This window comes from Macaca mulatta, chromosome 6 (assembly GCF_049350105.2).
Source record: "Macaca mulatta isolate MMU2019108-1 chromosome 6, T2T-MMU8v2.0, whole genome shotgun sequence".
Taxonomy (NCBI): domain Eukaryota; kingdom Metazoa; phylum Chordata; class Mammalia; order Primates; family Cercopithecidae; genus Macaca; species Macaca mulatta.
In genome coordinates, this window is record NC_133411.1 from 171,046,497 (window position 1) to 171,070,914 (window position 24,418).

Consider the following 24,418-nt stretch of genomic DNA (forward strand, 5'->3'; position numbering starts at 1 on the left):
GATCATAAATGCCTCAAACCTCTCCAAATTCTATATATATAAATGTGTGGGGTAGGTTTAAGCTGATATTCTTCAATTAATATTAATAGATTTATTTCTTAGACATAGAAAATAAACCTATGAAGTAGTGGATCATGGGGTTTCCTTAGGATAATGCATTTTTCATTTTTAAAAATTGCTTGTGTCTGCTAGAGGATCAAATCAGGTTTTTTTCATTATAAATGTATTTTCAGGCATGTATATGAAATTACACAGGCAACATGTATTTCTTTGGAAAACACATTGCTTTTCAGGCATGGTGGTCTTTTACCAAGGGACTAAACGACAGAGAATCGTGAAGTGCTTTCAGTGGTGTTTTATATTAAATAGTTGACTTCCTAGTTTGTCACTGGGGAATTAGTACCAATTATTAAAGTAATAAATTCCTACTGCTACCATGAAAATCAGGGCTTTAAAACTTATATTGACCCATGATAAGCAATAATTGTACATTTTAAGCTAATATACATGCACCATGCATATCCATGTATTTGCAATATATACACTTGATGCAATATTTCTTGTAAAGCTACAGTTTCTCAAAGTGAGGGCCAAAGTGTACACTTCTAAATCTTTATTGCCTAACACAGTGCCTGACCCATAATAGCCACTTGAGAGATGAAGTTTTTAAAATACAGTCTGTCAAATGGATGCTATTTGACTATTATTTGTGAAGTTTTTATTTAAAATACCCATTCTATTTTTTTATTTTAAGGAGGACTATATATATAAATATATATGTGTGTGTGTGTGTATGTTTATGTGTGTGTGTGTGTGTGTGTAATCACCACAACATTCTAAAGCATCCTCTCACATATCTTCCCCCAGAAGAGTACCACTAACTTGATGAACATAATCAAAGGTAATCCTCAGATGTTAATATGAGAGTATCATCAAAGACGGTATCTACTGAAAATCCCCATGAAATTTAAGACAACTTACTGAGATTTGTTATTTAACAATTAACTATCAATGGCAACCAAGTGATTCAATTAGTTTTGAGGAGAAACAAGAAACACATTTCCTGAAATGAGATTTTTCCAGGTAAATTCTAATAAGGATCAAGACTAAAATTACTTCCTTTCTTGATAAATAATATGGTTTGGATATTTGTTCTCTACAAATCTCATGTAAAAATGTGAACCCCAATGTTGGAGATGGGGCCTGGTAGGAGATTATTGAATCATAAGGCAAATGTCTCATGAATGCTTTAGCACCAACCTCCTAATGATAAATGAGTTCTCACTCAACTACTTCACAAAATATCTGGTTGTTGTAAAAATTCTGGGACTTCCTCCTTCTGTATCTTGCTCCTTTTCTCTTCTTGCACCATGTGGTGTGCTGCTCCTGCTTCACCTTCTTCTATGAGTAAAAGCTCCCTGAGGCCTCACCAGAAGCCTAGCAGACGTCAGCACCACACTTACTGTATAGCCTGCAAAACCATGAGCCAATTAAACTTTTTTTCTTCATATATTACCCAGCCTCAGGTATTCCTTTATAGCACACAAAATGGACTAATACAACAAGTTAGCAATTATTTATAATTGTCTTAATTTCTTTAAGCCCTCAGTGAACACAATTTGGAGAGTTTATTGTATTTTTTTGCATAATGTTTTAATACTTATTCCAAGGTAGAAAAATAAAAGGATGATAATTTTCTGGTTATTCTGTTTAATGTCTACATCCTTCAAAAGCTTATTTTGATGGTTTTATATACATTATACAAAATGTAAGAAATAGGTCATCTTTACGTGTTTATAGTGGGTGAGAGTAAGAGCAAGATCTAGGCCAAGAGCAAGATGAGATAATGAGGAATAAATAATACAATGGGGAAATGATAAAGGAATTTATACTTCTCTGACCATTAATTCATTACTATTAGAAATAATTTAATCAGAATTCCAAATGTAATAATTTCTTCATATTGGGATATGATATTCTTATTTGCAAAAGTTATATTAGTCTTCATATTATCACTAGTAACACTTTGAGCACTAATATTTTTATTTGTATATTGAGTAGAAAATACTATTTATAATTTTCCAAATGTTCTGTTGTTTATGACAAAGTTTAATCACAACATGCTGCTCATCACTAGTACTCAATAAATGTCTGCTTTAATTACAATAATGACAAAATTATATGCTAAGAAAGATGTGACAGGGGGAGGGAAAAAGATGACTGGTTAGAAGCAGCTACAGTGCATAGTACTCATGGAGGGGAATAAAAGGGCCAAGAAAATACAGCACCTTCCACTGAAATATCCAGGTACTCTTACTGGGACTGATAGGGTAAACAATGCGACCCATAGAGAATGAAGAAAAGCAGGGCAGGATAATGGCCTACCTGGGAGCAACATCGAGTCAAGTGAAACCCTACCTCCTGCCAAGGGAAGTGGTGAGTGAATGTGCAACCCTGGAAAACCACACTTCTCCCATGGATCTTTGCAACACTCAGATCAGGAGATCATCTCATGTGCCACTCCATCAGGGCTTTGGGTCCGACACACAGAGCTGTGAGGAGTCTCAGCAGAGTAGCTGCTCAGGCATGCACATACTCTGACCCTAGGGTTCCGACAAAGGTGACTGCAACTCAGGCAAGGCAGGAGGTATGTGAAGCAGAGTTTGTTTGGGGTAATACTCGAGGTTCCTTCCCTCATGCCAGAGAAATGAAGGACAACATTGAAAACACAAGGAGTGAGTATAAAAGCAGAAGTTTCACAGGCGAAAGAAACAGAAAAGAGAAAAGCTCTCTCTCTTGCAGAGAGAGAGAAGTTCCGCAATGGGTCTTCTGGTTCTGTGGTGAAGTGCACAGGATTTTATAGTCGAGCTTGAGGATGCAGTGTCTGATTTACATAGGGCATAAGAAATTGGTCAGATCAGGTGTGCCATTTGCATAGCACATGAAGAAGCTGTCCATCTCACCCCAATCTTTTATTATGCAGAGGGGGTCTCTACCTGGCTGGTGTCGTGTTGCCTGCTTTTTCACTGCACATGTAGCAAAAAAGAAAAGGGAAGAGAAAACCTCCATGTTGAACATATCTGGCTTCCAGGTATCCCTTTTCTATTGGCACAGCTGCTAGCCTTTAGCTATGCAAGATTTTGGCTTGCTTATCCATGCTTGCAGCCTGATTTTTCAGGCTGGGCTTCTTGTTAGAAAAGAAATGATTTGGGGGCTGCTTTTTATTAAAAAGAAATCTTTCTGAGGACTCTCTTACCCTTGCTATCTGCCTAAATCATTTCTAGGTCTTGCATCATCTGTACATACTCCTAGAAGGGGGCTGAATCCAGGGGCTGGGCAGGATTAGTCTGCAGGCCCCATTTCCATGGCACCACACAAGATAAGACTTATTATCTTGAAATTCCAGCCAGCCACTGGCAACAGGGTAGAACCTGCCTGAGACCTGAGATGGGACAGAGCCCCCAAGAAGAGGGGTGGGCCACCATCTTTGCTGTTTGCACGACTCAGCCATTCCAGTCTGCAGGCTTTGGAGAGTCCAAACGATCCTGACAAGGAAGGAACTCCCCAGTGTAGCACAGCCTCTTTCCCAAAATGTTGATGGACTGCTCCTTTAAGTAGGACCCTGATCCATTCCACACTGTGATGCACCTCCTAGCAAAGGCCTCCAGCCAACCCTGCCTGCCTGTATTCTACAGACAGAGCTCTGAACTCTCCCTGGGATGGAGAGCCAGGGGAGGGGCAGGCCACCAGCTTTGTTGCTTGGATGACTCAATCATTCCAGTCTCTGGGCTTTGGTGAATCCAAGCAGTTTAGGCAAGGAAGGGACCCCCCCACCACCTCTACACAGCACAGCTGCTTTACCAAAACATGGCTAGACTACTACTTTAAGTGAGATCCCAATTCATGCCTCCTCTGGGTGCAACCTCCCTGCTGGGGTCTCCAGTCACCCCCCCCCCCATATTCTATGGACAGAGCTCTGCTCTCTTCTTGGGATAGAGTGCCCAGGGAAAGGGGCAGGCTGTGACTTCGCTGTTTGGATTATTTCGCCATTCCAGCCTGCAGGATTTGGAGAATCCAAGCTGACTTGGTCAGAGGCAGTTCCCCAGCATGGCCTGGCTGTTTTGTCGAGGCATGGCCAGACTACATTTTTAAATGAGACCCTGATCCATTTCTTCTCACTGGGCAGGTCCTCTTAGCTGGGGCCTCTGGCAACCCCTTCCTGTGTTCTATGGCAAACAGAGCTCTCATTTCTCTCTGGGACACAGGGCCTGGGGGATAAAGTGGGCCACCAGCTTTGCTGTTCAGGCACATCAGCCAGTCCAGCCTTTGGGCCTTGGAGAGCCCAGACTGATCAGGGGCTGAAGAGATTCCCTACACAGCACAGCTGCTCTACCAAAATGCAGCCAGACTACTTCTTTAAGCAGGTCCCTGATCCTGTTCCTCCTGACTGAGGAGACCTCCAACCTGGGGTCTCCAGCCACCTTCTATAGGTGTGTTCTAGCCAACAACAGGTCAGTGCCTTCCTGGGGTGAAGTTCCAAGAGGAAGGGGCAGGCTGCCATCTTTGCTGTTTCACAGCCTTCACTGGTGATACCTCCAGATGCTGGAATAACCAAGACAACTCAGGTCTGGAGTGAACCCCCAGCAAATCATAGCAGCCTTACAGAAGAGTGGCCAGACTCTTAAGAGAAAAACAAATAAAACAACAACAATTACAACAACAACAACAACAACAACAAAAACACACACAAAAACCCCATCTAAAGGTCAGCCTAGCTAGACAAGCCAATATTCAAACTCAGGAAATGCAGAAAACCCCAGTAAGATACTCTGCAAGAAGATCATCCCCAAGGCACATTATCATCAGATTCTCTAAGGTTGAAATGAAAGAAAAAAATGTTAATGGGAGCTAGAGAGGAAGGCCAGGTCTCCTGCAAAGGAAAGCCCATCAAACAAATAGTGAATCTCTCAGCATAAACCCTACCAGCCAGAAAAGATTGGATGTCAATATTCAATATTCTTAAATAAAATAAATTGCAACCCAGAATTTGATATCCAGCCAAATTAAGCTTCATAAGCAAAAGAGAAATTAGATCCTTTTCAGACGAGCAAATGCTAAGGGAATTTGTTACCACCACCAGACCTGCCTTACAGGAGCTTCTGAAAGAAGCACTATGTATTTTCTGGAAAGCAGAAATCATTACCAGCCACTACAAAATCCCACTGAAGTACACAGACCAGTGACACTATGAAGCAACCACATAAACATGGCTGCAAAACAACTAGCTAGCATCATGACAACAGGATCAAATCCACACATAACAATAGTAACCTTAAATGTAAATGGGCTAAATGCCCCAATTAATGGGCATAAAGTGGCAAGCTGGATAAAGAACCAAGACCTATTGGTATGCTGTCTTCAAGAGACCCATCTCACATGCAAAGACGTACATAGTCTCAAAATAAAGGGATGGGGAAAATTTGCCAAGCAAATGGAAAGCAGAAAATAGCAGGGGTTGCAATCCGAGTTTCTGACAAAACAAACTTTAAACCAACAAAGATCAATAAAGACAAAGAAGGGTATTACATAATGGTAAAGTGTACAATTCAAGAAGAGGAGATAATTATCCTAAATATATGTGCACCCAATACAGGACCACCCAGATTCAGAAAGCAAGTTCTTAAAGACCTTCAAAGAGACTTGGACTCCCACACAATAATAATGGGAGACTTTAACACCACACTGACAATATTAGACAAACCATCAAGACAGAAAATTAGCAAAAATATTCAGAATCTGAACCCAGCTCTGAATCAAACAGAGCAGATAGATATCTATAGAACTCTCCCCTGCAAAACAACAGAATATACATTCTTCTCATCACCACATGGCACTTACTCTAAAATTTATCACATAGTTGAAAGTAAAGCAATCTTCAACAAATGCAAAAGAACTGAAATCATAACAAACAGTCTCTCAGACCACAGCAAAATCAAATTAAATTCAAGATTAAGAAATTCACTCAATTCACTCAAAACCATACAGCAACATAGAAATTGAACAACCTGCTCCTGAATGACTTTTAGGTAAATAATAAAATTAAGGAAGATATCAAGAAGTTCTTTGAAACTAATGAGAACAAAAAGATAATGTACCAGAATCTCTGTGACGCAGTTAAATCAGTGTTAGGAAGGAAATGTAGGCCAGGAGCAGTGGCTCATGCCTGTAATTCCAGCACTTTGGGAGGCAGAGGTGGGCATCTTATGAGGTCAAGAGATCAAGACCATCCTTACTAACATGGTGAAACCCACCTCTACTAAAAATACAAAAATTAGCTGGGTGTGCTGACACATACCTGTTGTCCCGGCTACTCGGGAGGCTGAGACAGGAGAACCACTTGAACCTAGGAGGTGGAGGTCACCATGAGCCAGGATCACGCTGCTGCACTCTAGTCTGGCAACAAAGCAAGAGTCCGTCTCAAAAAAAAAAAAGAAAAAGAAAAAAAAGAGAGGGACATTTATAACACGAAGTTTCCATATTGAAAAGCTAAATAATTCTCAAGTTAACAACCAAATATCACAACTAAAAGAACTAGAAAAACAAGAGCAAACAATACCCCAAATTAGCAGAAGACCAGAAATAACTAAGATCATGGTTGAACCGAAGGAGATAGTGACACAGAACAACCCTTCAAAAGATCAATAACTCACGGAACTGATTTTTTGAAGAAATTAATAAAATAGACTGCTAACTAGGCTAATAAAAAAGAGAGAAGATTCAAATAAATGCAATCAGAAATGATAAGGGCAGTATTACTGCTGACCTCACAGAAATAGAAACAACCATCAAAGAACATTATAAATACTTCTATGCACATAAACTAGAAAAAAATTTAGAAGAAATGGACAAATTCCTGGACACATGCACCCTACTAAGACTGAACCCGAAAAATATTGAATCTCTGAATAGACCAATAACAAGTTTGGAATTTGAGGCAGGAACAAATAGCCTTCAAACTGAAAAAAAAAAAAAAAAAAAAAGCACAGGACCTGATAAATTCACTGGTGAATTCTACCACAGTTACAAAGAAGAGCTGGTACCATTCCTACTGAAACTATTCCAAGCAGTTGAAAAGGAGGGACTCCTCCCTAACTCATTAGATGAGGGAAGCATCATCCTGACCCCAAAACCTGGCAGAGTTACAACAATAAAAGAAATCTTCAGGTCAATATTCTTGATGAACATCAATGCAAAAACCCTCAACAAAATATTGACAAATCAAATCCAGCAAAACGTCAAAAAGCTCATCCACCACAATCAAGTAGGCATTATCCCCAGGATGAAAGGTTTGTTCAACATACACAAATCAACAAATGTGATTCATCACATAAAGAAAACAAATGACAAAAAGCGCATTATTATCTCAATAGATTCAAAAAAGGCCTTTGATAAAATTCAACATCCCTTCATGTTAAAAGCTCTCAATAAACTAGATATTGAAGGAACATAACTCAAAATAAGAGTCATATATGACAAACCCACAGCCAAGATCATACTGAATGGGCAAAAGCTGTAAGCATTTCCCTTGAAAACCAGCACAAGACAAGAATGCCCTCTCTCATCACTCCTATTCAGTATACTATTGGAAGTTCTGGCAAAGGCAATCAGGTAAGATTAAAAAAAAAAAAAAAAAAAAAAAAAAAAAATGAAGGATATTCAAATAGGAAGAGAGGAAGTCAAACTATCTTTGTTTGAAGATGACATAATCCTGTATCTAGAAAACCCTACTAATTCAACCTAAAAACTTCTTAAGCTGATAAGCAACTCCAGCAGTCTCAGGATACAAAATCAATATGCAAAAATCACTAGCATATATCCAACAAAAGGCAAGCCAAGAACCCAATCAGGAATGAACTTCCATTTACAGTAGCCACAAAAAGTATAAAATACCTAGGAAGACAGCTAAGAAGGGAAGTTAAAGACTTCTTCAAGAACTACAAACCATGGCTGAAAGAAATTCAGAGATGACACAAACAAATGGAAAAACATTCCATGATCACAGATAGCAAGAATTGATATCATGAAAAATGGCCATACTACCCAAATCAACTTAAAGATTCAATGCTATTCCCATTAAACTATCATTGACATTCTTCACAGAATTAGAAAAAGTTAAAATTCATATGGAATCAAAAAAGAGCCCAAATAGCCAATATAATCCTAAGCAAAAAGAACAAAGCTGGAGACATCACACTACCTGACTTTAAACTGTACTATAGGGCTACAGTAACCCAATCACCACTATACTGGTACAAGAATCAATAAAGAGCCAAAGAGCCAAGGCAATCCTAAGCAAAAAGAACAAAGCTACAGGCATCATGCTACCTGACTTCCTACTGTACTACAGGGCTATAGTAACCAAAATACCACTGTACTCTTACTAAAACAGACACATAGACCAATGGAACAGAATAAAGAGCCCAGAAATAAAGCCACACAACTACAACCATCTGATTTTCAATAAAGGTAACAAAAACAAGCAATAGGAAAAGGATTTCCTATTTAATAATTGGTTCTGGGAGCACTGGCTAGCCATATTCCAAAAATTAAAACTGGACCCCTTCCTTATATGATATACAAAAATTGACTCAAGATGGATTAAAGACATAACTATAAAACCCAACACTATAAAAACCATAGAAGAAAACTTAGGTAATACCATTCAGGACACAGGTATGGGCAAAGATTTCATGAAGATGCCAAAAGCAATTGCAACAAAAGCAAAAATCGACAAATGAGATCTAATTAAACTAAAGAGCTTTTGCACAGCAAAAGAAACTATCAACAGAGTAAATAGACAACCTACAGAATGGAAGAAAATTTTTGCAAACTATGCATCTGACAAAAGTCTAATATCCAGCATCTGTAAGGAACTTAAACAAATTTACAAAAAAAAAACCTTATTAAAAAGCGAACAAAGTACATGAACAGTCACTTCTCAAAAGAAGACATACATGAGGTCAACAAACATGAAAAAAGGCTCAACATAGCTGATCATTAGAGAAACGCAAAACCACAATTAGATACCGTCTCATACCAGTCAGAATGTATTACTAAAAAGTGAAAAAATAACAGATGCTGGTGAGGTTGTGCAGAAAAAGGAACACTTGTACACTGTTGAAGTGTAAATTGGTTCAACCATTGTGTAAAACAGTGTGGTGATTCCTCAAAGACCTAGAGGCAAACATATCATGTAACCCAGCAATCCCATTACTGGGTATATACCCAAAGGGATAGAAATCATTCTATGACAAATATGCACATATTCACACATATGTTCATTGCAGCACTTTTCACAATAGCCATAACATGGAATCAACCTAAATGCCCATCAATGATGGACTGGATAAAGAAATTGTGGTACATATACACCATGGAATACTATGTAGCCATAAAAAGGAATGAGATAATGTTCTTTGCAGGGGCATGGATAGAGCTGGAGGCCATTATCCTTAGCAAACTAACTCAGAAACAGTAAACCAAACACCATATGTTCTTGCTTATAAGTGGGAGTTCAACAATGAGAACACATGGACTCAGGGAGGGGAACAACACACACTGAGGCCTACCAAAGGGTGGGGTTGGGAGGAGGGAGAGGATGAGGAAGAACAGCTAGTGGATTCTGGGCTTAATACCTGCATGTTGGGTTGAACTGTGCAGCAAACAACCACAGTACACGTTTACCTATGTAACAAACCTGCACATCCTGCACATGTACCCCTAAACTTAAAATAAAAGTTGAAAATAAAAAAGAAAAGATATTTCTCTATATGTTTATACACATTTTTCCAATAAATTTTATTTCGTGGACATTGATATTTTAGATATTTGCCATATTTCAAGATTATTCCATTTTTCTCCTAGCACTTTTTTTTCTTTCAAAGCTATGTTGTTATATAACTTATAAAAACTTAAAAAATGTAAGAAGTACTTGAAGGAGAAAAGAGTTCTTACTCAAGACATGCCAAAATAAAATGCTAAACATAATGTCAACAACTGATAAATTGGATTATTTATTTTCTTCAAAAGACACGTTAAAGAAAGCAACACACAGAGGATCTAGGAGTTATTTTTGACACATATGTAGGAAAAGGTCTCGCTAAAATTGTATGATTAACTCCTACAAATCAATAATAATAAGAAAACCCAATAAAAAATTGTCAAATATTAAGTGAGTTCTTTACATATGAGATACCAACTAATCTATTTAACTATCATGAGTGCATATTAAAACTGTAATGCCAAATCAATATACAACTACTGAAACTAGTTTGAAAAAGAAAAAATTTCAAGTGTTGCAAACATGTGAAGCCATATAAACCCTCAAACTCTACTTGTGGAAGTGTAAATTGCACAATATTTTTGAATAGTGTTGGAAAAATTGACTAAACCATTCATATCCAATGACCTAGAAATTCCCCTAATGAAAGCATAAACATATTCAGCAAAAATATAGTTATAAAAATATTCATCAGAGCACAATTTTTACCAGCTTGTACATTCAAGACATAGAATACTACTTTTTTAATAACTCAAATAGCGAAAACACTAAAATGCCTATCAAATGCAGAATGAATAAAAAAGCTTTGGTATAGTCTCATAATAACATATTTTGTACTGTAGAATATATAGTAAATATAATACAGAATAACATATTCTGTGCAGCAAGCAGATAAAATATGTATGAATCTCACATCTGCAATGTAGAACAAATGAACATCATATTTGCGCTACACTAAATATTTGTGTGCCCCCAAAATTCCTAAGTTGAAACCTTAATCCCAATGTGATAATATCAGGAGATGGGGCCTTTGGGAAGTAAGTAATGAAGGTGAAGTGTTCATGAATGGGATTAGTGCTTTTTCAGGCTGGAAAGCTAGGTAGTTCTCCTTCTTTCACATAGGATACAATGAGAAATTGACAATCTGCAATCCAGAGAGGGTGCTCATCAGAACCTGACTATCCTAGTGCCGAGATCTCAGAATTCCATTCTTCAGAACTATGAGAAATGTATTCCTACCATTATCACCCAGTCTATGATATTTTGTTATAACAACCTGATCTAAGACACTAAGATTCCATTCATATAAAACTGAGAAAGAGCCAGGTGTGGTGGCTCACGCCTGTAATCTCAGAGCTTTGGGAGGCCAAAGTAGGAGGATCAGTGGAGGCAAGGAGTTTCAGACCGCCTGGGCAAAATTGTGAGACCCTGTCTCCACTAAAAAAAAAAAAAAAATAGCAAAGTCTTGGTAGTGTGTGCCTATAGTCCCAGCCACTCAGGAGGCAAAGAGAGGAGAACCTTTTGAGCCCAGGTGGCTCCAGTGAGCAATGATCGTGCCGCTGTGCTCCAGATCAGGTGACGGAGAAAGACCTGTAGATGTGAGGAGAATTCTTGTGTGTGTGTGTTGTGGAGGAGAGCAGGGAGAAAAGGGCTGAGCATGAGAAGCACTTTGGGATATAGATAACACCATTAAACTCCTTCTTGATCTGGGTTCTGCATAGGTGGATAGGTTGCACCTATTTTTTGAAAAATATATGATCTGTAGTACCCTTTTCAATATTCATATTTATTTCAATAGAAACTACAAAAATACATAAAGGTGGCTGGGCACAGTGGCTCACTCCTGTAATCCCAGCATTTTGGGAGGCCAGGGAGGGTAGATCACCTGACGTCAAGTTCGAGATCAGCATAGCCAACATGGTGAAATCCTGTCTCTAGTAAAAAAATTACAAAAATTAGCCAGGTGTGGTGGCAGGCACCTGTAATCCCAGCTACTTGGGAGGTTGAGGCAGGAGAATCACTTGAACCTGGGAGGCAGAGATTGCAGTGAGCTGAGATCACACCACTGCACTGCAGCCTGGGCAACAGAGCAAGACTCTGAAAAAAAAATTGCATAAAGGTGTATGTTTGCATATATACATATTCTATGTTTCTTTATATATATCAACAAACAATATACATCTATAATAAATTAAAGTACATACTTTGGTTGTGAAGCCATGAGGCATAATATAAGGGATCTTAAAGAAAATCAGGTTAGTTTTATTTTAAATACTGATTTTTCAACAAAAAACATTGTGACCTCAGGAAAAAATATAGCATATCCAGAGTTTTCTCATGAGGGACTTGAACTATATTAACTCCAAGTTTAACTTTTGTACTTTATATTCCATAAGATATATGTGAAATTTCATATCGATCTCCCAGGTATTGATACTGCCTTTGAAAGAGAGTAAAGATAATGAACGCAGTTTCTAGAGTATCAGTAGATCATTGTTATGTTCATTTAGATTTATACTTGTTCACGTCACAAAATGCATGTTATAAGTTGACCACAGATTTTAACTATATACCTAGAAGTCAAATAAATTGCATTATTATTTCAGTAGTTGGAAAATATTCTGCAAGTTGTATGAACAGAGTAATTCATGTATCGTGAAAATAATGCCTATATGTATATCCATGGAGAATCATTAACTCTTACCAAATGAGAAAATCTTTCGTGCTATTGACACTCATCTATGTAACATACATTGGCCAAACAAGAATTAGGCACATGAAAATTGGTTATCTTTGTGACAGATGACTTGAAATAGCTGTTTTAGGAATTGTAAGCCTGTCTTCCCTGACCAGAGTCACACGGTCTGCTAAACTGTGCCTAGATCTTAGCTGCTTTGAAGACCAACACCCAAAGAGAGTTCTGCAAGGAAAACATCAAGCCTTTGCCATCCATCTGAGAATGAACTACAAAAAATCGCTCCTGTTCAAAACAAATCATTATTTGCAACTTCTCTGGGAACCTAACTGCGGGTCCCCCAAAGTAAATTTTGAGTACACCGCATAGCATATTTTCAATCAGAAAATCAAATTTTGTGGATGGATTAGATAGAGAGATGATAGATAGCCAGCCAGACAGAAAAAAATATTAATAATATGTATGCTGTTTGGAACATTAGAGACCATCAGTGATTTTTATTTTTAAAAATATCCCTCTGAGTTTTCTAAAATATTTAATTGTACAAATTAATTTTATAAGCAGAAAATGGATATATTCTTAAATTATAAAATTGCTATGACAAAAATCTGGATTTTTAAAATATATGCGGTCAGAGTGGGAAAGATTGTTCTCAGTAAATCAAAATCATACAAAAAAAAAAAGGTATATGCGTAGCAAAGTAGACCGCAGGGCTACATATACAATTCAAAAAAATAAATAAATAAATAAATAAAGTTTTTAAAAAATGTCAAGTGTTCTAAAAACCAGAAGTTGAGTGCATTTACTTTCCGTTGTTGTTTAAACACATTCCCTTTGTCCTTTCCTCCAAACCCTTCCTGTTTCAGATGACATTTCAGGGAGCTATTTGAAGGCTCAGCCCCTCCCACACCCGCACCTCCACTTTTAGTTCCTTTTTTTCTTTTTTCCTGAAAAATACAGAAAGTGCTCTTAAGAAGCAAGAGAGAAATAGCTTTTGAGACTGGAGTTGTCTCTACATTTCCATTATTGGAGGAGGTCAGATGGCACTGGTCAATATGTTCCACCATCCCACAGTGATATTTTAAATGTTGCAGAAGCGCCAGGGCTCCAAAACTGGGTCATGGTTGCCCTCCTCCAATTAGTCACAGCTACTCTGCTGTGAGGCTGATGAAAGAAAGTTGCAACATTCCTGTCTCCTAATGTGGACTGATTAAGAATGATTAAATAGTGTGCTTGCTGTCCACAGCACCCATGCATGAGATAATAGAGGACACTGTGGAAGGGGGGTATATATATACGTGTATATATGATTAAAAACACACACATACATAATATATATAAAAGAATCTCTCACATTTTATAAAAATCCTGAAGATTATCTACTTCACTCAGTGAGGCTGTTATTCTACTATTCATTTATTCATTCAAAAATAGCTAGGGAATACAAGTGATAAAAATGATGCTTCTCGGTACAATAGAACAAGAACGAGTCAGAAACCTCTTCCTTTTAAAAACAACTTATCTAATGAATGCTTTAGAACATCTGTTATGAAGCAGACATTATGATGTATGAAGACTAGAACAGGAAAGCCTGTGTAATAGCCAATGCTGTTGAGACCCACATCTACCATCTGTATCTGATGTAGAAGAGCCCAACCTTCAACTGTCAGCTCTTGCACATTTTTTTTTTTGCCTGGGGGCTTTTGGGTCATTGGAGTTTATCTTGTTGTCTACACAACAGACTAAAAGTGTCAGGGAATTTATAACAATCCTCCATTCCTCCAGTCACCTGTCTTCTCTTTAGCTGCCTTTAACCATAACTAATGGAAGTTGGTTCTAGGGGGATTACTCTGGTTTGTCTGAGACTGACGGGTTATCCAGGATGTAGCAGTTTCAGTGATAAAACTGTAACTTTCAGTGCTATCAGGCTAGTTGCTCATACTAGTTAGTGTGTGAATACGGTAACGCTTTCCTAGGCTAGAGTAACTCTGAGGCACATATTTTACACTGTCTCCTGGAGAATCTAAGCTCCACTCACCTAGAGTGGTAATGTCCTTGATGATCTGTTTATTGATTACTTTCCCTTCCCTGTCTCTCTTCCTTACTCTGTCGTCAGTAAGGAAGATCACTTTCAAAATTATTGCACTTGAATCTTTCTCTCAGGCCCTGCTTCTAGGGAAAATTAAGTCAAGAGAAAGTCAAGGTGCCTACCCTTGAAGGGACATAAAATTCAGTGACAGTTGTGCAAAAAAAAAAAAAAAGTGGGTAATTAAGATGCAAAAGAAAAGAGGCAGTGTGATAAATTCTATGATCAGGGTAATGATTATATCCTCTGGGAGATCATAGGGAGACCTTGGGGAGGGAGAGAAGGCTTACAAGAGGAAGTTAACATCTAAGCTGAATCATGAAGGATGATGTGCAGTTAGCCTACTGAATGAGAGAGAAGGTCACATTGTTAGGCAGTAGAAAAGAACTTTTTTGTAAATCTTAAAGGTGAAATAAAGTGCAGCCTGTTTGGAGATCTACAAATAGTGTCCAATGGTTGGAACTTAGAATGAAGTAAGTAGTTTGGATAGAAGAAGCCACAGATTTAGACAAATGCTGGGTCATGAATGACCTTGCATGTCTTACTAAGGAGTTTGGATCTTATCCTGAAGGCAGTGGAATGACATTGACAGGCTCTAAGTAAGCAAGAAAGGGACATGACCAGATTTAACTTGAGAAAATCACTCAGACTGCATTGTGAAAAATGGATTGGAAGGGTCATGAACTGGAACAGGGACACCAGTAAGGAAGTTGCTGCAGTGATTATGGGGTGGGTTAAATGGTGTTTTGAACAGCAGAGATAGAGAGATTTGGCTGTATATTTCAGGTTTTAAGAAAGGACAAGCTACAAAACTTATGATTCATTACATATGATCTGCAAGAGAAAATGTCTAATTTCTTGAGTGTATAAATTGATGAATAATTGCAAATTATTGCAATAATAAATCAAATGGAAAATTTCAATTTAGGTTCTGTTGGATTTGAGTTTTTGTGGAGAAGCCCTTGCATATTTATCACTAGAGGCAGAATGAAAATTGGCTAATAGCATGGGGTTGGGAGTAAGACACATCTCAATTCTAATTGAATGTATTGAATAATTTATTAAATATCTGTAATCTTCAGTTTACTTATCTTTAAAGGGAGTTAATATTTGAAACTGCCTTTTAAGGTTGATAATTCATCAATGGATTTATCAGGGACTCATCAACAGTGAGTTCTCAATTATTATGATTCTTACATTTAATAGTGGTGCAGTGTTACCACCAGGCTATACTTCCATAGATACATTGATATGTGGACTGGAGATAAGGAGTAAAACTTACACTGGAAATCTAGCTTAAATTATTAAAATATAAAACAGTACATGAAGATCAGGGAATGGATAAGTTCACTGAGGAAAAGTGGTCAGAATAAAAAGAGGTTGTAACCACGAGGAAAACAAAAGAAAATTCTAGTAAGGAGGCTGAGAAGGACACAGTAAGAAGGATGTGGTGTGACATGCTCTCTCCCCCACCAAAATAGAATACAATGTAAGGAAAGGTTGATGAACACATCAAATTCCAAGCAAAGACTAACCAAAACTAGGGCGGAGACATTTCCATTCAATGAAGTAACAAAGAAGTCAATGGTGATTTTTATCTACAACAATTTCAGCCTAGCAGAGGTGACAGAAGCCAGGTTGTAGTTGTGTGAAACACAAATAGAGGGTGAAAAAATGGATATAGCCATTTTTTTTGCAGACAGCTTCTTCAGGACACTTGGTTGTAAAGGGAATGAGAAAGATAAGAGAATAGCTTCAGGGAGTCCAAAAGAGGTGAAGGAAAAATTTTATATTTTAAAGATGGGAGAAACTTTTATTGGTTTTAATACTCTTGAGAGGGGTCAACAGAGAAGAAAAGGCTGAGAAAAATAAAATAAATTGTATTAAATGACCCAGACCCTTAAGGACACCGAATGTGATGGGATCCAGTACATAGGTGAAGGGAAGGCACCTTTAATATCGTGCCCTTGCCAAAATATCTTGCTAATGTCTATGCAATTTCTAGAATAGACTCTTTTCTGGCCGTGACTGATAGTTTGCATTGTAGTCAAATTTGTCAGGGCTAGTTGATTGGATTTGCATGGCGTTAGTTATTAGAGCATGAAGCAAAGTTAATCAGCATCTAAGGGACAGATTTCCTGTTCTGTTAAGCTGAGCATCAGGGAGATTTTATCCCTCAGAAGTTAAATTGTTTCCACTTTGCATTAGTTTTCCAGGGCCATCATTTAAGCCAGCATACATCTTATGTGCCAGTTTTAGCCAGTTAAATATGATCCTTGAAATGTAGTTGAATTGGCCGGGCGCGGTGGCTCAAGCCTGTAATCCCAGCACTTTGGGAGGCCGAGACGGGCGGATCACGAGGTCAGGAGATCGAGACCATCCTGGCTAACACGGTGAAACCCCGTCTCTACTAAAAAAATACAAAAAACTAGCCGGGCGAGGTGGCGGGCGCCTGTAGTCCCAGCTACTCGGGAGGCTGAGGCAGGAGAATGGCGCAAACCCGGGAGGCGGAGCTTGCAGTGAGCTGAGATCCGGCCACTGCACTCCAGCCTGGGCGACAGAGCGAGACTCCATCTCAAAAAAAAAAAAAAAAAAAAAAAAAAGAAATGTAGTTGAATTAATAAAGTGACCTGAGAGATTGGCATTGCATGGGAAAGGACAGGGAGTCAAGGATGGGGGGTTGGTATTACATATGCCTAATGTAGCACATGTCTTTTGTATGCCAGCCAGATTGGCTTAATAAATAATTTATTCTGTATTATTTACATATACATTTGTAACATATATATGTCAATTAAGGAAATAAAACCTAATTCCAAGAAATTGTATATTGTGTTTTGTATATGTATTATACATATTGTATATGTATAATATATAGTAATATATTGCATATTACTATATATTATATAACATATAATATATTGTATATTTATAGATAACATATAATTAATAATAATGTATAATATATACTATATATTAGCATATATATCAATTATTCATGATAATATATATAACATACTATATTTTATCATATATAATAGTTAATAATTATAGATAATTATACTATATTACATATTATTATAATATAGTATAATTATTAATGACATATAATTATACATATATACACACACAATATAAAATTTCCTGGAATTAGGTTTTATTTTCTTAATTGACATTTTAGACAGCTTTCAATCTATAAATTTACTAAGTCAAATCAATACCAAAACTATTAATATTATTGTTATTAATTTGCCTCTCAGCTTGACTTGTACCAAGGGAAAAATTTATAACAGGGAAAGGTCCATTCCTTGCTCTACAGGTAGTTTTGAGATGTCTAAGTTGTTCTCAGCTCCTACAAAATCTCTACTAGTCATTAGATATGTATTCTATGATGTTAGTTTGCAAACAACATAATTATACACAAAGGATCACTGGTGCAGAAGTTAATGGACACTCTAGAATACTCATGAATAGATTTCAGGGATTCTGTAATCCTCTGAATTTATGCACATTATGTTTTCAACTCAAATCAAAGGAGAACCCACAGTCTGTATAGTTTGAAAGAAATGCTGAGTGGTTGCGTTCATCAGTTTTCCTATCCACTGACATTTCTCTTCAAAGTAGTCGCATCAGTTTAGACTCCCACCAGAAAAAATATAAGAGAATAATGTTTCTCACACTTCTGCTGATGAATATTATTTAAAACTTTTTAATGTTCTTTCTGATTCATAGGATTTGAATTGTGCTGCTTTGTTTTAAATTGTATTTTTACAAATTTATGAGATTCAAAATCCTTTCTCATGTTTGTGATCATTCAGATTTCTTATTTGAATTGATTGTCCATACCATTGGTTGTTTTTTATTTCTTTCTTCTTGTTTTCTTTTCCCCCTATTCATTGATAGGTGTTTGTTTTATGTTTTGCATATTTTACTTGTATTGGAGAGGTATAGATGTTTTAAATATCTTCTCTTAGTCTACCCAGCTGTTTTTTAAACTTTATGATTTCTATGGCATGCAGAATTTTTTAATTCATTGTGGTTGAACTTACATGTTTTCCTTCAGAAAGTCTTCCCCACACGTAAAACTCTATTTATATATTTTATTGTAACACTTTTGTAGTTTTCATTGTTTTAATATTAAGGTAATTATTCTAGATATAATTAATTTGTATATATATATATTTTGCATTCATACAAGTTATTTTTTTTATTTCAATAGGTTTATGGAACAGGTGGTGTTTGGTTACTTGAGTAAGTTCTTTAATGGTGATTTCTGAGATTTTGATGGACCCATCACCCAAGGAGGGTTCACTGCAACCAATGTGTAGTCTTTATTCCCATGCCACACCCCATACTTTCCCCTGAGTTCCCAATGTCTAATGTATCATTCTTATGCCTTTGTGTCCTCATAGTTTAGCTCCTACATATGAGTGAGAATGTATGATGTTTGGGTTTCCATTCCTGAGTTACTTCATTTACAATAATAGTCTCCAATTCCATCCAGGTTGCTGCAAATACCATTATTTCATTCTTTTTTATGGCTGAGTAGTATTCTATGGTATATGTATTTGCATATATCTATATACACACACACACATACACAAACACACGTATATACACCATAGAATGTTTTATATATATACACACACATATATGTAATGTTTTCTTTATCCACTTGTTGATTGATGAGCATTTGGGCTGGTTCCATATTTTTGCAATTACAATTTGTGCTGTTATAAATATGTGTGTGCAAGTATCTTTTTTATATAATGACTTCTTTCCCTCTGGGTGGATACCTAGTAGTGGATTGCTGGACCAAATGGTAGATCTACTTTTAGTTCCTTAAGGAATCTCCACACTCTTTTCCATAGTGCCTATACTAGTTTACATTCCCATGAACAGTGTAAAAGTGTACCCATATCATGGTATCGACACGAGCATGAATTATTTTTTGATTTTTTATTATGACCATCTTTGCAAGAGCGAGGTGGTATCGCATTGTTGTTTTGATTTACCCTTCCCTGATCATTAGTGATGTTTAGCATTTTTCCATATACTTGTTGGCCTTTTGTGTATCTTCTTTTGAGAATAGTCTAAGTCATAAAAAGTGTTAGGCCACTTTTTAACGGGATTGGTTTTGTTGCTGTTGATGATTTATTTGGGTTTCTTGTAGATTCTGAATATTAGCCCCTGGTCAGATGTAGATTGTGAAGATTTTCTCCCACTCTGTGGGTTGTCTGTTAACTCTGCTGATTATTTATTTTGCTGTGCAGAAGCTTTTTAGTCTAATTAAGTCCCATCTATTTATCTCTGTTTTAGTTGCAACTTCTTTTGGGTTCTTGGTCATAAAGTTTCAGCTAAACCAATGTCTAGAAAGTTTTTCCAATGTTATCTTCTAGAATCTTAAAGTATCGGGTATTAGATATAAGTCTTTGATCCACCTTGAGTTGATTTTTGTATAAGGCAAGAACTGAGGATCCAGTTTCATTCTTCTACATGTGGCTTGCCAATTATTTCAGCACCACTTGTTGAATAGGGTGTCCTTTCCCCACTTTATGTTTTTGTTTGCTTCGTTGAAAATCAGTTGGTTGTAAGTATTTGGCTTTATTTCTGGGTTCTCTATTCTGTTCCGTTGGTCTGTGTGCCTATTTCTATACCAGTTCCAAGCTGTTTTGGTGACTATAGTGTTATAGTATAAAGTTGGGTAGTGTGATGCCTCCAGATTTGTTCTTTTTGCTTAGCCTTGCTTTGGCTATGTGGGTTCTTTTTGGTCCCATGCGAATTTTAGGATTCTTTTTTTCTAATTCTGTGAAGAATGATGATGGTATTTTGATGAAAATTGCATTGAATTTGTAAACTGCTTTTGGCAGTATGGTCATTTTCACAACATTGATTCTTCCCATCCATGAGCATGGGAAGTGTTTCCATTTGTTTGTGTCATTTATTATTTCTTTCAGCAGTGTTTTGTAGTTTTCCTTGTAGAGGTTTTTCATGTCCTTGGGTGGTACATTTCTAAGTTTTTATTTTATTTATTTTTTGTTTGCTTTTTTTAATTTTTATTTTTTGGCAGCCATTGTGAAGAGGCTTGAGTTCCTGATTTGATTCTCAGCTTGGTCATTGTTGGTGTGTAGCAGAGCTAATTATTTATGTACATATTTTTATATTTTTAGAAGTAGGACCTAAGTTAATTTATTCCATATGTACAATTATTTAATCCAGCAAAAAGTATTCATTAATCATTTCCCCTTTAAAGTGTATGCAACCTCCTTCTTTTAATGATTTTGCATACATTTAAAGGTATCTTTCCAAAATTCCTGTTCTAATCCATTGTTTTATTGGTCTACTTCAGTATAACACAATGTCCACATAAGTTCTTGAAGGAAAAGTAAAAAAAAAAAATACATTGCTACAGTTTCGTTAATAATGTAAAGTTCAGAACAGACATTAAGAAGGGATTGATTATCATAAGTATGGCACATCTATGCAATGTGCTATATCCAACAGCTAAAGTAATGGTGTTCATTTAAGCACGGAGATAGGCTGAAATATACATATGCTCAAATACATATATTTAAAGTATGGCCTTAATATTTATATAGAAAGCATAAGCTTAAAAACAATATATATGGTAAAATATATATACCCATACACATTTAAAATATATATTTAAATATATATTAAAGTAATGACATGAATGTAAACATATATGTGTGAGAGTGTGTGTGTGTATATACATATATATCAAATTTACTGATTTGTCATTCTATATCTTCCCATTAAACCTCGTGTATTTCCATTCTCCAATATAATAGATTTTTCTTTTGGTAAAAACTACCCAAGAGTTGGTAGCTATAATTTCCATTTTGTAAATAAGCAAAGCAAGAATTAGATGAGAGATAAGATGCCTGAGATCATGCAGGAACTAACACAATTTACATATAGGTTTCCAAGCAGCCAATAAAATAACTAATTGTGTGACATGGCTTTAAGCAGGAAGTTTAATTCCTATAGACAGTAACATTTGTCTCTTATTCTTGGGTCATTGTTAAAACCTTAATCGCTAGATTAAAGTGGTGGATTTTTTTACACTTTCCTCTTGCTGCTTGGATGTTGTTTAATCTTTATTTCTAGCACCTGTGGATTTCCTTTCTTTTGTAAGCGTAAGTTTTTCCACAAGATAATTTTAATTTGTGTTTTTCAGAAGTTCAAGATGTTTGTAGCTAGAACTGTGCCAGAATCAGAAGTTAAATGAGCTTGTACAATTGAGGAATGGTATGTTCTCATGTACAAGATCCATGAAAATGTAGGCTTATTTTCAGTTTTAAATAAGCATTTAAATACAATGTAGCCTTTTACTTTCTTTTTTTTTCAAACTGGTGCTGTTAAAACAAAGACAAATTATCTTGCCATGATTGATGTAATGCTATTGCAGTATCCTTTGTTCTAAACTTTTCTTTATGAGTGTGAATCTCATCAAAACCTTTGGAAATATCAGAATTTTCTTATTTATTTATTTATTCATCAATTTATTCATTTATTGCTGGTTTAAAGCTAATCATTCAAGCCAGGAGCTGTGCAGCATGCCTTCAATCTAAGATACTCAGGAGGCTGAGGCAGGAGGATCACTTAAGCCCAGGAGTCTGAGTTCATTTTGGACAACACAGTAAGACTCCCATCTCTTAAAAACATGTGTAAATAAAATGAAATCAGTGGTTCAAAATACTCATTTCAAATGAAGTCCTATGCTTTCAATAAAGAATATAAATACAAATTATTGGGCTTTAATTTTAATTTTAAAAATGATACTAAACTCTTAAAGGACAGAATTTGTAGTAATAACTCTACTTAATTCCATGTTAAAAACAATTTCTGTCATTTTCTTTATTAATATATAACTGGTATAATTTGACTGTGTCCACACCCAGATTACATCTTTAATTTCAGCTCCCATATCCCCATATGTTGTAGGAGAGACCCAGTGGAAGGTAATTAAAATATGGGGCAGGTTTTTCCCTTGCTGTTGTTTTGATACTGAACAAGTCTCATGTGATCTGATTATTTCATAAAGGGCAATTCCCCTGCACACACTCCCCTGCCTGCTGCCATGTCAGATGTGCCTTTACTGCTTCTTTGCCTTCTGCCATGATTGTGAGACATCCCCTGCCATGTGGATCTGTGAGTCCATTAGACCTCTTTTCTTTATAAATTACCCAGTCTCAGGTATTTCCTTATAGTGGTATGAAAATGGACCAATACAGTCATATATTAGATACATTTTTAAATTTTGCTGTATTTGTTTTCTCACATATCTCTTGACCTATCCATCATTCTTTTAATTCATTTTCATTTTTAAGAGTAAAACATCTATAGAGTGAAATGCACAAATCCCAAATGTACCATTATCCGACTGTTGACAAATGCATACATCTGTATAATGCAAACCAATTTCAAGATATAATATTACCATTATCCCCAGAGAGTTTTCTTCTAGCCCTTCCCAGGAGATTCCTACTATCAACTCCCAAAAGGCAATCATAGTTGTTTTTTATTTTTTTTACTATAGGTGAGTTTTACCTGTTCTACATGTTATACAAATGGAAGCAAACCATATATATATTCTTTGGTGTACGGCTTTTTTCACACAGGATGATGTTTTTGAGACTTTTTCCACATTATTGCACATTATGAGTAGTTGTTCTTTTATATCTCTGAGTTGTATACTATCATATAAATATATCAGAGTTTTATTTTAACCATCCTTCTTTCATGGAAAATGAATTTTTATCTATTTTAAGACTATTATAAATAAAGCCACTGGGAATATTATTTTTCCAATTTTTTAAGAGATGAGGGCTTGCTATGTTTACCAGGCTGAACTCAAACTTCTGATTTCAAGGGATCTTGTTGCCTCATCCTCGTGAGTGGCTGAGACTACAGGTGCACAACACCAGCTTCAAATCAGTTTGAGCTTAGGGTTTCATGTATCTTGGGTAAAAAACTAATAATGGAATTGCTGCATCATAGGGTAGATATAGGTTTAATTTTATAAGAAACCACGAGAACTTTTTCTAAATACATTGCAATATTTTACAGTCCCATCAAAAATGTATGATAGTTCCAGTTGCTTTATATCCATTAAACATTAGTTGTCATTTTTGAAGATGTTAGTCCTTCTCATGGGTGTGTCTCATTGTGTTTGGCTTATTTAATTATTTCTCTAAAACGACTTAAGTGAAATTGAAACAGGTAAATATGCCATGATTTTTTTTCCAGATGTTTTTTATTTTTAGTTTAACTCTGTTATGGTCAGATTACATATTCTATGAGATTTTATTCTTCAGAGTTGTACACTAATTTATTTTATAACCCAAGGTGTGCTCTATCTTGGTCAATATTCCATGTGCACTTATAAAAATGTACGTTCTACTGTTGAGTATATTGTTCTGTACATGTCACTTAGAGCAAATTAAGTAGTATTGTTCCCTTCTGTAGCCTACTGAATTCAGGGTGTTTTATTTTTTGGTACAATAAACTGATAATAGAAAAAATGTTAAAATATCCAGCTGATTTTAATTTCTCTACTTTTTCCTTCAGATTTATCAGACTTTAATTTTTTTTATTTCCATAGTTTATTGGGGAAGAGGTGGTGTTTGGTTATATGAGTAAGTTCTTCAGTGGTGATTTGTGAGATTCTGGTGCACCCATCATCTAAGTAGTATACACTGTACCCTATTTGTAGTCTTTTATCCCTCATCCCCTTCCTGCCCTTTCCCCATGAATCCCCAAAGTCCATTGT